The sequence below is a fragment of the Agelaius tricolor genome, unplaced genomic scaffold (genome assembly GCF_023055355.1).
Source record: "Agelaius tricolor isolate 1412-34295 unplaced genomic scaffold, bAgeTri1.0.p SCAF_29, whole genome shotgun sequence".
In the NCBI taxonomy this organism is placed as follows: domain Eukaryota; kingdom Metazoa; phylum Chordata; class Aves; order Passeriformes; family Icteridae; genus Agelaius; species Agelaius tricolor.
The window spans coordinates 3,901,552-3,914,700 of record NW_027269289.1 but is presented as its reverse complement, the minus strand read 5'-3'; the positions used below and the strand labels follow the sequence as shown (position 1 = coordinate 3,914,700).

Below are 13,149 nucleotides of genomic sequence, written 5' to 3'. Positions count from 1 at the left end.
CAGGGGGTCCAGGTCCCAGGAGGGGACACAGGTGCATGATGGGGGTGATGAGAAGGGGGCTGGGAAGGGATGGGGAGCAGGCAGGGAGCACCCAGCTCCTGCTGCTGCATGAGCAGAGGACACGATGCGGCTGCTGGGGAGGGCTGGGAGATCTTCTGGTGGGGATGTAGGAGGGAAAAGCATCAGCTGCTGTTATCAGCCTGCACCTGCAGAATATAATAAAGACTGTCACGTTCTCAGGTTTATTTCCAGACTTTCTCCAGAGCCTAGCAGGCACTGGCACCCTGCTGCAGCACTTTGCAGGAGAGCCACAAATCACCCACACCTTCCACCCTTGCTGGGAGAGCCAGATTCATCGCCCCACTTGGGGCTGCAGCCCAACACCCCAAATCCTGACTTGGACCCCGCTCCTGGGGCTCCCTTCCCTGCCTCTCCCCACCTCCCACCCCTTCCTGGGCTGCGCCAAGCCGGAATGACTGCAATGGCCTTGCACGCAATGCCTCTGCTGTGCAGGTAAGTAATTTATTGATCCGTAAAGCACTCCAAGACGCTCTGGAAGGGATTATGTCATGCCAGTGCCGTGCAATAAAATAAAAAATGATGGATTTTTTGTGAACATGATGGTGATTTAGGGTTTGTAGTTGGAAGTGTAGTTAAAGTACATTTTAAGTGGAAATCAAGGTGGGTAATGAATTATTCTCTGTTTTGAAGGGCTTCTGGGAGTTCATTTTTTTGCTGCTCTGGGCATGATGGCTAATCTGCTAATCATGCACTGGAGAGCAGCCCTGGATCAGCTGCTCCCAAACAGAGGGGGCTCTGGGGCAGGACAGTGGAGGGCACAAAGACAGCACCTAAAAAATATTAATATGCTTCAGTGTCACTAAGGGGACAGCACATTCCTCATGGGACCACTCAGAGCTGGGAATGCTCTGCCCATGGCCAGGTCCATTGAGGAGATGCAATTAATTACAACATCGTTATGATTGCCCCACTGTGCTCCTGGTGAGGCTGGGACTGCCAGCCAGGAAATCCATGTGCGCTCTAAAAACACAGAGTGTGTGGTCTCCACAACAAAAACAGGCCCAGGGGGTACTACCATGGTCATTTTGGAGAGGTGGGAAGAGCCAAGTGGAGGCGCAGTGATCGCCCACCTTTGCCTGGGAAGCAGCAAGAGCTTCCAGCTCTAACTCCCAAAAAAACAAAAGCAATATCCATCATCTTTAATGTGCTGTTTGCTGCATCACAGAGGAACCTTTCTGATGTTTTTAACTGCTGAATCCACATCGACCCAATTCAGCTTGTTTTGCAGAGGCTTTAAAAAAAGCAAGTCAGACTTTACACTGCTACTCTGGGACTGCACAGACCTATTTGCACCCACCCAGGCGAGAGACAAAAATCAACTGACCAGGTTATAAAACATAATTAAAACAATTTAAACTTGGTTTTGATTGATAGGACAAAGGGGAGCGCCTTTAACCTGAGGAGGGTTGATTTAGAACAGGTATAAGTTTTTTGCAATGAGTGTAGCGAGACCCTGGCCAAGGTTGCCCAGAGAAGCTGGGGCTGCCCCATCCTTGGAATTGTTCAAGGCCAGGCTCAGGCTAGACAGGGCTTGGAGCAGCTTGGGATAGTGGAAGGTGTCCCTGCCCACAGCAGGGGATGGAACTAGAGGGTCTTTAAGGTCCCTTTAAACTCTAACCTTTCCATAATTCTATAAAAAGCAGCTCAAACTGCTCATGCAACAGGGCAAAAGTTCACCATACTCTGGCTAGCTCAGGACACTTTGAGGGAGATGCAATTTACTGTGGCCCATCTGGAATGAGAGGAGGCAAGAACATCTGGGAAGCAAACCAGAGAAACGTCACTGAAGCTGTTAACTAAGTCTGGAATTGTCTATGCAGTGGTAGGATTTAACACGGTGGTTATTGTATGCTAATTAAATATTTGAATATTTTACTGCACAAACTATTCCAAATGCCTTTCTAGAGACACAACAGGTGTTTTGTAAGGCTTTTACCAGACTAGGGAGGGAAATCTTAATAAATAAATGATCCAAGTATATATTTAATATTATTTAACAGTCACTGGCGCTCCCATTCCCTCTGCATTAAAGGACTTTCACCAGCACTTGGCATTTCTGCAGCAGTGGGGCAGAGGAGACATTTCCTGTGCCGAAAGCAGGACGCAGATGGAGCTGTGCCCCTTTGGGAATGAATAAATAAATAAAGCTAAGTAAATGCAGGCTTCCCAGGCGGGAACCCTCTCCTTGCAGGCAGTCCTTTTGTGTTCAGCATCTCTCTTGCTCGGAAGTGATTAAACATGGCAGTGTTGGCCAAGCTGCTCCGGTGACACTGCACAGATTTCCCCACAGGCAGGCTGGTGCTTTATTGATCCAACTCTTTCTTTTTTCCCCCTCCATCTTCACCACGGTTCTGGGGGAGGTCTCTGGGTGCTCTCAGCCCCCTGCAGGTGCCCTGGGCATGCCCCCAGCTCGCCCCAATGTGGTGCACACAAGGAGTCCCCAGGACAGAAAGCAGCTTGCTTAAATATTTAACCAAAGCATATGGTGAGCTGCACGTTTGAGGGTGCTCAGGCAGGTGATAGATGTCTTTCTGGATCCAAGCATATGTGCCTGCCGACACACATCCATTCCCTGGCGCACAGACACCCTCCTGCCACTGGCACAGACGATATCCCTGCTCTGCTTTCACCTCCAAACACCCGCCCCTGCCAGCACAGGTGTGCAGCTCACAGATCCCGTGCCTGCATCCCACAGCAGTGCTGCACACAGATCTTCACATCCTGGGAATGTGGTGGGACTCCCCAGGCATTTCTGCCACTTCCTCTGCTGCCTCTCCCACGGCACCCACTGCAGCACTGAGGCCTTCCCTGATTATTGCTCCAGCTACCTTTTACAGCTCATCCCAAACTGTATAAACATCACCAGCTTTGCTTCCTTGCTTGGGCCCTGCCACCTCCATTTCCATCATCGTCAGCTCCCCACCCACCTTCCTGGCATGTGCTAACTGTGCTGCTTGCCTGGGCTGTCCTCCCCCTGAGCCCCTGCCCCCATCTCTGGCTCCCTCACCCCAGCACCCCAAATTTCAGCCACACATCAGGCTGAGTGGAAGGTGCATCTGGAACAACCTCTCCACCTCAGACTGGCAATGGAACTTCAAATCAAGTTGCCTATTCCTTCTTCAAGGAGCAACTGCACTTTTTTGGCTTAAGCACCCCCTTTCTACTCAGTTTTGGAAGCCAAAAAAGTAATGCAGAAGTACAGTTGTGACCTTTGCAGACAGGCAAACCCCTTCTGGTGTGGGAGTGAGGCAGAGCAGGTGTTTGCCCCAGCCAAGGGGTCTCAGGCCCTGGCACAGCCTGGGAGAGAGTGGCTGTCCTGGTAAGCCCAGCCCTGCTTCCCTTTCATAAAACATGCAAACCTCCATCTTCCAGCACGAGTAACATCTGCTCCAGATCAAAGGAAACAACAAAGAACAACTATAAAAGTGTCTGGAAGAAAGAAAAAGAGGGAGAGTCAGACTAGCGTTCTGCAGGCGATCTGTGATGTGCACTGGCAGCTTCCTGAGCATCAGCCTGACGCTGCTCCTGCTCCTCATAACAGCTTCTTACAGCTTCTCACTGCTGTCACACTCAGACTTCCCTGTGTTTCACAGAGTTTGCTGCCATGGGTCCTGCCACTGGGATTGGGTGAGGGGGAGTCCTGGGTGTCCTATCCCTGCTCACAGCAATGCTGAGTCAAACTGAGCCCATCCTCAGGCAACTGAGGGGCTGCCAAAGGCAGGGACCCAATGTCCAGCTCCAGGGCTCCTCCAGAGTGTAACCAGAGCGCTTTGTAGCTGCCAGGTCAGGAGAAGGTGCAGTGCTGGCTGCCACAGTGCCAGGCACCTCCATGGTGCCTCCTCTCTCTTTTGTGTTCCAAAGCTTTCTGCCTTCAGGGAGCAAATTGAGAGCCCTGTGCCTTCAATTACAGGTGTATTATAATGGGCTTTTAAATCAGTTTGTGTCGCTCTAACACAATTATAGTTAAGAGAAAAGCAGAGAGGGCTTTGTCTTTCTGTCATATCACACTTCCATCATTTCATCCTTCGTTCATATCATCCTTCCATCATATCAGGAGCTGTTTTGAGCCTGTCCAAAGGTGTGAGGAAGGGCAGACACAGCCTCAGAGCCTGCTCAGTCACAAAGGTTTGTACACAAACCCCTTGTGGGTGCCTATCCTGGTTCCCAGGGCTGCCTGGACCCTGGGTTGGCACCACCACCCCCTTCCCATGTTCAGCACAGCTCCACCAAGGGACTGATCCCCCTCTTCACAAACCTGGCAGCAGCCCAAGCCATGAAAAAAGTAGGCTGGAAACAAAGAGAACATACATAACGACCTTAATAAGCAATTAATAAATAACTAATGACAATTGCTCGTTCTAAAGCGAGGCGTAATGAGATGTGTCATACGGCACCGAAATGTGTCTAAATGATTTCCCAACCAGGTAACAGCTCCTGTTGCAGGGAAGCTTGGAGGACACGAGATTTTTTACGCCCGTCTCTGCAGCAGGTTATACAGCACAGCATCATAATAACTCAGAGGAGGAGGGGGAAACAAGACGTTCCCAATCATTCATTAGTAAAGTATTTGTGAACGCGGGTATAATTCACCGCATAAACAGCAGGGTTTCTGCAGACAAACTTTATAGCTAAGTGCCAAAAGGGAGCCCAATCTGATTCCACTTACGACAGCATAAATCAGCACTACTACTGCAGTCAACAAGGGATACACCACAATAAACGTGGCACAATAGGAGAGTCGGGGCTCGAGCACAAGGATTTTCCCCTGATTTCTGGATGGGTCCAGGTCACGAGCCTGGATCAAGAGCAGCTCCCTCAGGAGTCAGGATGCTGCCTCACTAGATTCACTCCCCTGTTTTCAAGACTTTGAAGGGATCCGCATCATTTTTCCTAGCAAAAATAATGAAGAAAACACCGAACACCAAGCCCCACACCTGTGGGGAATCAATTCAGAGTTTCTTTGTATGGCTGTTAATGAGCAGCTTTAAGAGGAGGCAGAATCCCCCCCTCAGGTTTGGGAGAGTTCTGTGTTAATGTTACAATGCCAGAAGGAAGATGTGGCACTGCTCTGGACTTCGTTGCCTCCTTTAAAATGAGTCTAATGATGCTGAGTGAAAAGAAAACAAGAAGAAAGATATAAAAGCAAAGTTTTTTTCATTATTATCCATGAAGAAATGCAGACAAACAAGGAGTGTTTGGCAGTTCAGCTCCCTGTCTAGACAGATCTCATTTTCAACTCCACACACGCTGCACGGATCTAGTTTCCAGTTTTTGCACCCCAAGCCACCTGGGATTCCCCCTGTAAGCCAAGCAACGCCTCATGAAAGGCAGAAAATTGAAGGATCTCGAATCCTTAAGACACCTGCATCATTTTTCCAGCATTATTGACACCTCTGCTCAAGGCACGACAGCCTCTCTCACAACTGCCTCCACGGTGACCAACAAAGTGACAGTGACTCTGTCACACCCTGCTCAGGGAATGCAGGGTCCCCAGCTCCTCTCGTCCCACTGGGTACCAGTGAAGTCTCCATCAGACCCTTGGGAAAATCCCTGTGTGGGGACGAGCCAGAGCGTGCTGACAGCACCCCAGAAAGTTTGAACACGACTTGTGGTTAATACAAAGCTTGTCAAACCCATCACCTCGAAATGCTGAATGTCTTTATTAGATTCCTTTATCTCCCCCCAAGATCGGAGGGACACGACGAGATGATTCTCGGCGGAGATGTCATCATCCAGAAACTAATTAAAGGCTGCGCGGGAAGCCGGGCCACGCACACTCTGGAGAACAAAACGCATTAGCAACCCGAGCTGGGGAAAATATTACAAGTGAACTTCAGATCAGAAAGGGCGAGTGAGGGATTTCACATCAGCTCTCCTCTCCTCTCCCCATCTTTCCTCACACTCATCCCTACACTCCCTTGTCCTCCATAGGTGACCCCAGCTTGGAGATGATTAGGACCAGCCTGGCAGCTGGGGGATGCAGGCCAGCAGGGGATCCTTTCCTCCACTCTGGGAGAAAAGCATGATTTGTGGAATTTCCTTTATTTTTAATCATAGAAAAGCATCCTTGCTGTGGGTCAATAAGTGCAGAGAAAAATGGATGGATGCTGGCTCTGCCAGCGTGCTCCTGGCAAAACCCTTGGTCTCGTTTGGTCTCATCTCTCCATCAACGTAATGACAAGAATTTCTCATCCTTGCAGGCTCGTGAAAAAGACAACAACATAAGAAATTATGAGATACCCAGAGCCTATGGCCACAGGAACTGGACAGGGGGGCATTTCTCCATGGGGACAGATGCACAGAACTAGTTTAGGACATGTGTCTCAAATGGATGTACCTGCAAACAACCCTTCCCAGCCAACCTGGAGTCTCCAATGGACAGCAAATATCCATGATATTGCTCATCTGATCCATCGACGCATGCTGTCCTGCTAAATCCTGCACAAACCCCCAGCTCCCCTCCCCACAACCAGCCAGAGTGGCTGTGCCCCACCCTCCTGCTCCCCACTCTGCTGCTGGAGAGCAGGGGGGGCTCTCCCTGTCTCCTCTGTCCATGCAGAGCGGGCATCACGCCAAGGGCTGAGCTCGCCAAACTGCCCTGTGCCACTTCACTCCTCAAAAAGGACCTGACAGGAACAAAGGAGCTCAAACATCCTTTCCAAAGATAAATCAGATGCTCTAATGCAGCCTGCATCTCCAATGAATATAGGGCAGGTGTCTCTGAAGTGAAGTATTAGTTAAAATGATGCTCTTTAAATTACATTTCGGCTATTTCAGGCAGACAGGTTGTGTGTGGGTTGGGCTGGGTTTTTTTATGATCTATCTAGAGGCTTAAAAAGACACAGAGAGAAATAAATCTCCCTTCCATTAAAAACACATTACGCTCTTGCATATTTGTTCTTATCTCGGCGCTCTCTCTCTCGTGCTCCCTCTCGCAGGGCTGGAGCACAAAGTAAGTGTTTGTGATTGCACTTCCACCCTGACACTCAGCTAATTCGAGGAGCTGCCAGCCCGTGCCCAGGCAGAGCACACGGCTCTCCCACCCCCGCAGGAGGATGAGCTGTGCTTCCCCAAATGCCTCGCTGGACCCGGTGCCTTTACTTCAAAAACCACTGAGATTTGTGGTGTTAATGTGGAAACCATGAGAAAGTCTCAAGTTTTGATTGAGTTTATTTGGATCTTCTGAGTCTATCCATGCCCTTTTTGTCTCATTTATCTATTTACATCCTTCCACTGCCAGCACTGCCTGTTCCTAGACAGCCACTTTCCTCCCATCCTTCCTGAGCTCCAGCTCTTCCAGGTGCCCTCGTGCTCCAGACAGGGCTTTTACTTCTGCTTAGGCTTCTTCCCATCTTTGCCTTTGACTCCAGTTAAAAATTAATGGATCAGGCAGAGAGCACAGCCCCGTTATTGTCTGATTAGGTGGTCTGGAGGCTGCTACTTATGCCCAGACTGCTTGTCTGGGAGAACAGAGTAGGAGAGCAGAGCTTGTGAAGTGGGAGAACAAAGCTCGCAAAGTGGGAGGTCAGCAAGGTCCAGCAGCTCAAAATGAACCCCAGGTGAGGTGATCCATGCCTCCATGTGCTGCCACTCCTCCTATCCCCATGGGAACACATCTTTTGTGACTCATCCATCACTCCAACAGAGGCAGGCCTACCTTCCCAAAGATGCCCTGATCCATTCCTTACTCCTCTTAGTCATTTCTTTACATCCCTGCTTTTTCAGTCTCTCCTTCTTTGACTCCAAGAGACCCCTCCCAGCCTTCCTCACCCCTCCCATGGAATATCACTGGTTCCTCATCCTCTCCCAAGGAACATTTCTAGGCCAACTCACAGCTTCCCCAAGCCCAGGGGACCAACCCAAAGCTTGGCCAAAGGTGCCAGGAACAAGCAGGAGGGCAAATACCAACAATCCAGAGTCTATAGGATGATGCTCACTGTCCTTCCCAAACCTTCAAATGTGGTTTATCCCTATCGTCCAAACTCTGGGAGATAAGGGAGCTTTATTATTATTCCCACTTCATGGATGGAGAAATGAGACCCTAAGATCAAATGGGCTAGAAGTGCCTGTTCAGATCAATGCTCTGCAGCACCTGCCTCTCAGGCTCTGTGGAGCTTGGAAAACCACATTAAAAAGGCACAGGGAGAGTGAGGGTGGCTGCCAGGGCAGGTATTTCCATTGGGCTGCAGAGAATGAGAGCTCCACAGTTAAGAATCAGTCATCAGGCCACCGAGACACAGCTGTGTATCCCTGTACATAGAGGGGCAATTAAAATTCCAATCGCCAATTTCAACCCAGCCAAGCAACATTTGAGAGAGCTAAAAGCAGAGGAAAAGCAGGGAGCGATGGTCCCACAAGGGAAGGATATTGATGTGCCTGGAGAACGCGGGGGCTGTTCTCCTTTCCCATTAGGGCTGCTCCTTCATTTCCTGTTCCTCCTAAACAAAGCCCTCGAGCCTTCTTCTCGGCCACACTCGTGCCTCCGAGAATGCCAGAAAAGCCACAGGGAATTATCCCCGCCAGAGCATCCTTAATTTCCCTATTTGTCTTCCTAATGCCCAGCCTCATCACCAGCACCATCTATTCCCCATGTGCTCCTACTTTACATGGATGGACTATTTTTACCCCATTCTTCCTATGCCTCTTTTTCCTCCCATTTAATCATTTTGGAGGCTTTTTATCCACACTTTCCTTTCCTTTCTTTCCTCTTTCCCTTTCATTTTTAATACCTGTGGTTCTCCGATTCAAAATCATTACTGTTTTTAACTTGACTCGAGCCTCTTAATTAAGTTACTTTCCATTATTTTTTATCTAGTCCATTTGTCTACATCCCCCGCACCCTCCCTAATTCTCCCTTTCCTCCCCAAGGCAGGCTGGGTATGAAATCTTACATTTCCATTTGGCTAACAATCACTTTGAATTTTTAAATGCTATTAAATTGGATCACACCAGTCACTGGACTGGAGTTGTCGAGCTGTGATATTTACTCGCGCCAGTCAAAGGGAAATGAAATTGTGGCGGCGCGGGGGGGAGGCGATGGGGGAGCCCAGATTTATTCTGCCCGCAGTCCCTCGCAACCAGGCACAATCCCCTCGGATTTCTGAGCCAGTTCAAAGGAAACTCTCACGCTCAACCATGAATGTATTGTAATGTCTTTAATAAATCAATTACTTGTTGGCAGGGAAGTGTCACTGCATCTCCAATCCTTGTAATCACCTCAGCCTTGCTGTGTTTTAAGCGCGGAAAGCCCACGGAGGTAGATGGGGAGCCAGGAGCGTTGTCAGCACAGGGCAAAGCACAGAAAGCACTACTTGGTCTTGCCAGGAAAGGCCAAAATGTGCAGAAAGGATTTGCATCATGTAAAAACACACACACACACACACACATAGAGTGACCCCCAGCTCCAGGATGAGGACACCACAGCGCTGGAGGGACTGTGTGGGGCTCATCCTTCCCAGGGCAGCTCCTGGGATGCAGAAGCTTGGAAGGAATGACCACAGCAGGTTCCTGGGAAATGCCTATCCCAGGAAATCAGCCTGAGATGATGGGAGCAGCCCCTGGTCCTTCCTGCCCAGTGCTGAGCAGGGGAATATTGCAAAGCAGCGTTTTCCCACTGGCCCCAGAGCCAGACAATCCTTTGCTGCACTAATTCAGACCCTGAGCTTTGTGCTTCTGCTTCAGGAGAGTACCATATTTCAATTTCACTAAAAGAGACCTTTTCCACTCAAAAATTTGCTAAAGGGAGAGAGATTTGATTATAAAGCAGCCCTGGCCAAATCCAACCCCTCCTCCTCTCTCTGTGCCGACGACATCCTCCCCTCCACAACAACAATCATCTGAGCACAAACAGACAACAGAGCTTTTCAGAAAGTAATGAACTCCGGTCGGAGCCAAGGCAGGAAGGGTTTAATGTTCAGTGCAGAAAGCTTGGTGAGGCCATCAATTATATAGCCCTGCTGCTGAAGGAGCAAAAAAAAAAGAGAGTATTTCAGACAGACTCGGCCAAAAAGAAAAGATAGGGAAGGAAATCACTGTGAGAGAGATTTAATTTCACAAGCAGGGAGAAGTGTTTGCAAAAGAGGAAGAGGATCAAAGGCTGAAGCTCTCGGGCTGGCTGCGGGGAGGAGGGATTACAAGGACAGCAAACCATGGAGGAGACATCTCTGTTGATGCCTTGTGTCAATGCTGGGCCAGGCAAGCAGAGCCTGGGGCACAAACTGGGGAGTCTGGTGGCTGTGGGGGCCCAGTGGGCAGGAGACTTGGGCAGAGAGGAGGGTGGATTGAGACCTGTTCATCTTATCTCACACAGGACAGCAAACCAGCATGGAGTCTGTGGCCTCTCCTGCCTCATCCCAAATCCTACCCAGGAAACGATACAAGATGCTACCAAAAAGGAGAGCTGAAATCTTTTGGGCATCTCTGCTATTGGGACCAGTAAGCCAGAAATGAAAAATCACAGAATCCCAGAATGGTTTGGGTTGAAAGGAACATTAAAGGCCATCTCATTCCCACCCCCCGCCATGGACAGGGATACCTGCCACTATCCCAAGGGGCTCCAAGCCCCATCCAGCCTGGCCTTGGTCACTTCCAGGGATGGGGCAGCCATCTGGGCACCCTGTGCCAGGGCCTCAGCACCCTCACAGGGCACAAGTCTTTCTATATGAGGATATGGATCTACCTAAAACAAGAAGACCTCCTCACCCTGTCCCCTGCGTGCAGTGGGGCCATGCTGATCCCTTCCAGGGATCCAGTCACAGACTAAGGCACAAATTCACCTCCTTTCTGGAGGACAAAGGGCTTTCACTGCTGTCTCACAGCAGGCATGGAAAACCCATCAAGACCAAAACAAATCAAGGCCACGTTTCAATATCTTATTTGAACAATCATATTTCCACATCTTTTACAAAGATCCTTGCCTTTTTGTTTTCCACTTCCTGCTTCTCCTTGTCTTTCTAAATCTCTTTCTTCTCCATTGCATCACCAGAACAGAAAGAAAACAAAATCACATCTCTCCCCAGGTTTCAATGCAGCTCGTCCTTCCCATTTCCCCCGTCTCCTTCAAAACCCAAGCAAGAACAGTGTGAAAAACCCCACATTTTCCACCCAGTTTCCCCCTTTATTGTCCCAGTGACCTCCCTCCAGCCTGTCCTCAAGCCTGGAGATATTTGCTGGAGGTTCTCTAGCCCTCAGAGGTGGCAGGGCCTGGCAGCTTTTTGGCAGCTGTTGCCTTGGCCTCTCCTTTATCTCCAGCATTGTGTTCACATCTGCTTCCCCCTCTGCCTCTTTCCCTGCTGCTGGGAGTCTGCTTTTAAATCACTGCTCAGCACAGCAGCTGCCAGGCACAGGTTCCATGCCCCGTTTGGATGGGGGATCCAAAAGCCGTTTGCAAACCTCCCTCTGCCTTTTTTCTTCTCCCATTTTCTTAATTTTTTTTAATTTTTTTTTTATCCTCCTGAACCTGCCGGTGCTGCCACACTGCTTTCCCCTCCTCCCTTTTGGCTGAGGAGCTCTCTTGGCTCTGGAAGTATGTTCAGACACCTGGTTGCTGGCAGCATGGGGTTTGGCAGCAGCTGGCAGCGTGCAGCTCTCTGATAGGGAATGGGAGGAGAGCAGGGATCTCACTGGGGGTCAGAGCTACCCACCGTGGCCATCAAGGATGTGCTGGTGGCCACTTGCACTGCTCCTGCCTTGCTGGTGGCTTTCTACCATGCACGTTCATCTGGCTTTGCCTGCAGCTTTGGCCAAGGACATTTATTGTTTCTTGCTGAGGATTTGTAGGGTAAAATAACACAGATTTGTGCAGCACCACTCAGGAGCTGGGAATGCATTTAGGACAAGGCATTGCCATCTGTGGCTCCTGTCCTCAGCAGAGGCCCGCTCCCAAGCAGGGCAATTTTGGCAAAGCAAGGCAGCAAACCCTAGGGAGCAGAGCCAGGCACGTGGAAGGCTGGATGCCTCACTGCCACCCTGCCCACGCAGTGGCTCCAGGCTAAATTCCCATTCCAGATTGCAATTTCTCTGTGCTACCAAAAAAAGAGAGGGCTATATCCTTCCGGTTGCCAGTAATGTACAAAATCCCCTGAAAAAACTTGGCTGATTCCTCCCCAACCTCCTTTCACTCAAGGTCTGTGCAGGATTGCAGGCCAGGATCCCCATGGATGCCACCTTCATGGCAAAGACCACACCAAACAGACAAAAATCCCTTGGGAAGAGCCCTTTGCTTCATCCTCTGACTCCCCAAGCCTCTGCAACAGGTTTTTGCTTCTGGACTCGCCTCCAGAGAGACTGGCCAGAAAAACCAGTTTTAAAGGCCAAAAAGAAGAGCCAGATTAAAGTATCAACTCTGAATTTATGCTCAGGACTTAAGTTTTAATAATGCAACAGAAAATCAATATTTAATAAAGCAAATGATGGAGAAAAACAGTGAATGGGAGATGAGCTGCTGCTCATGTTTTCAAACACGTAACCCCCAGAGGAGCGGGGTTGGCAGGATGGATGTGGAACCAGATTGCCACAAAGAGCTGGCACACAGGACGCCCCAGGTCCCAGCGATTCCAGCTCCGGTGTCAAGGGGAGCTCACGGGTCTTTTATTAAAGGACAAAGAAGGAATTATTGCCGTGGTCAGAATCCAAACACTCATGGAGAGAGATCAAATGCTGAAGCACGAGGGGAGTGGAGCAGCTGCTGCCCTGAGCAGGCCCAGACTGGGGCTGGGCTGGAGGAACATGGGCAGGCAGCAACACCCCCAGGTTCAGGTGCCAAAGAGCTGTCTGGGGATGGAGATCTGAGAAGCTGGGAGGGAGCACAGGGGCTAAAAGCAGAGGGAAAACTCCTGCCTGCTGAGCAGGAGAGGAGGTGCGTACTTCAGGTGGGCAAGTGGGCAATTGGGGCACTAAGCATGGCTGGCAGGTGGGGTGGCACAGCAAATGTGCATCCCTGAGCATGGCAAGCACACATCCTGGGCATGGCAGGAGTGCATCCCTGGGAATGGCAAACCTGCAAACCTGGGCACAAACCACACATCCCTGGGAATGGCAAACCTGCAAACCTGGGCACAAACCACACAT

The 13,149-nt window shown here is 50.0% G+C and overlaps 1 protein-coding gene across 6 annotated transcripts in view; it reads right to left on the bottom strand.

Annotated features, from left to right (window-relative positions):
• Positions 1 to 13,149, bottom strand: part of LOC139601016 (protein CEPU-1) — a 395,403-nt gene that overhangs the window by 28,266 nt on the left and 353,988 nt on the right. The window lies entirely within an intron of this gene.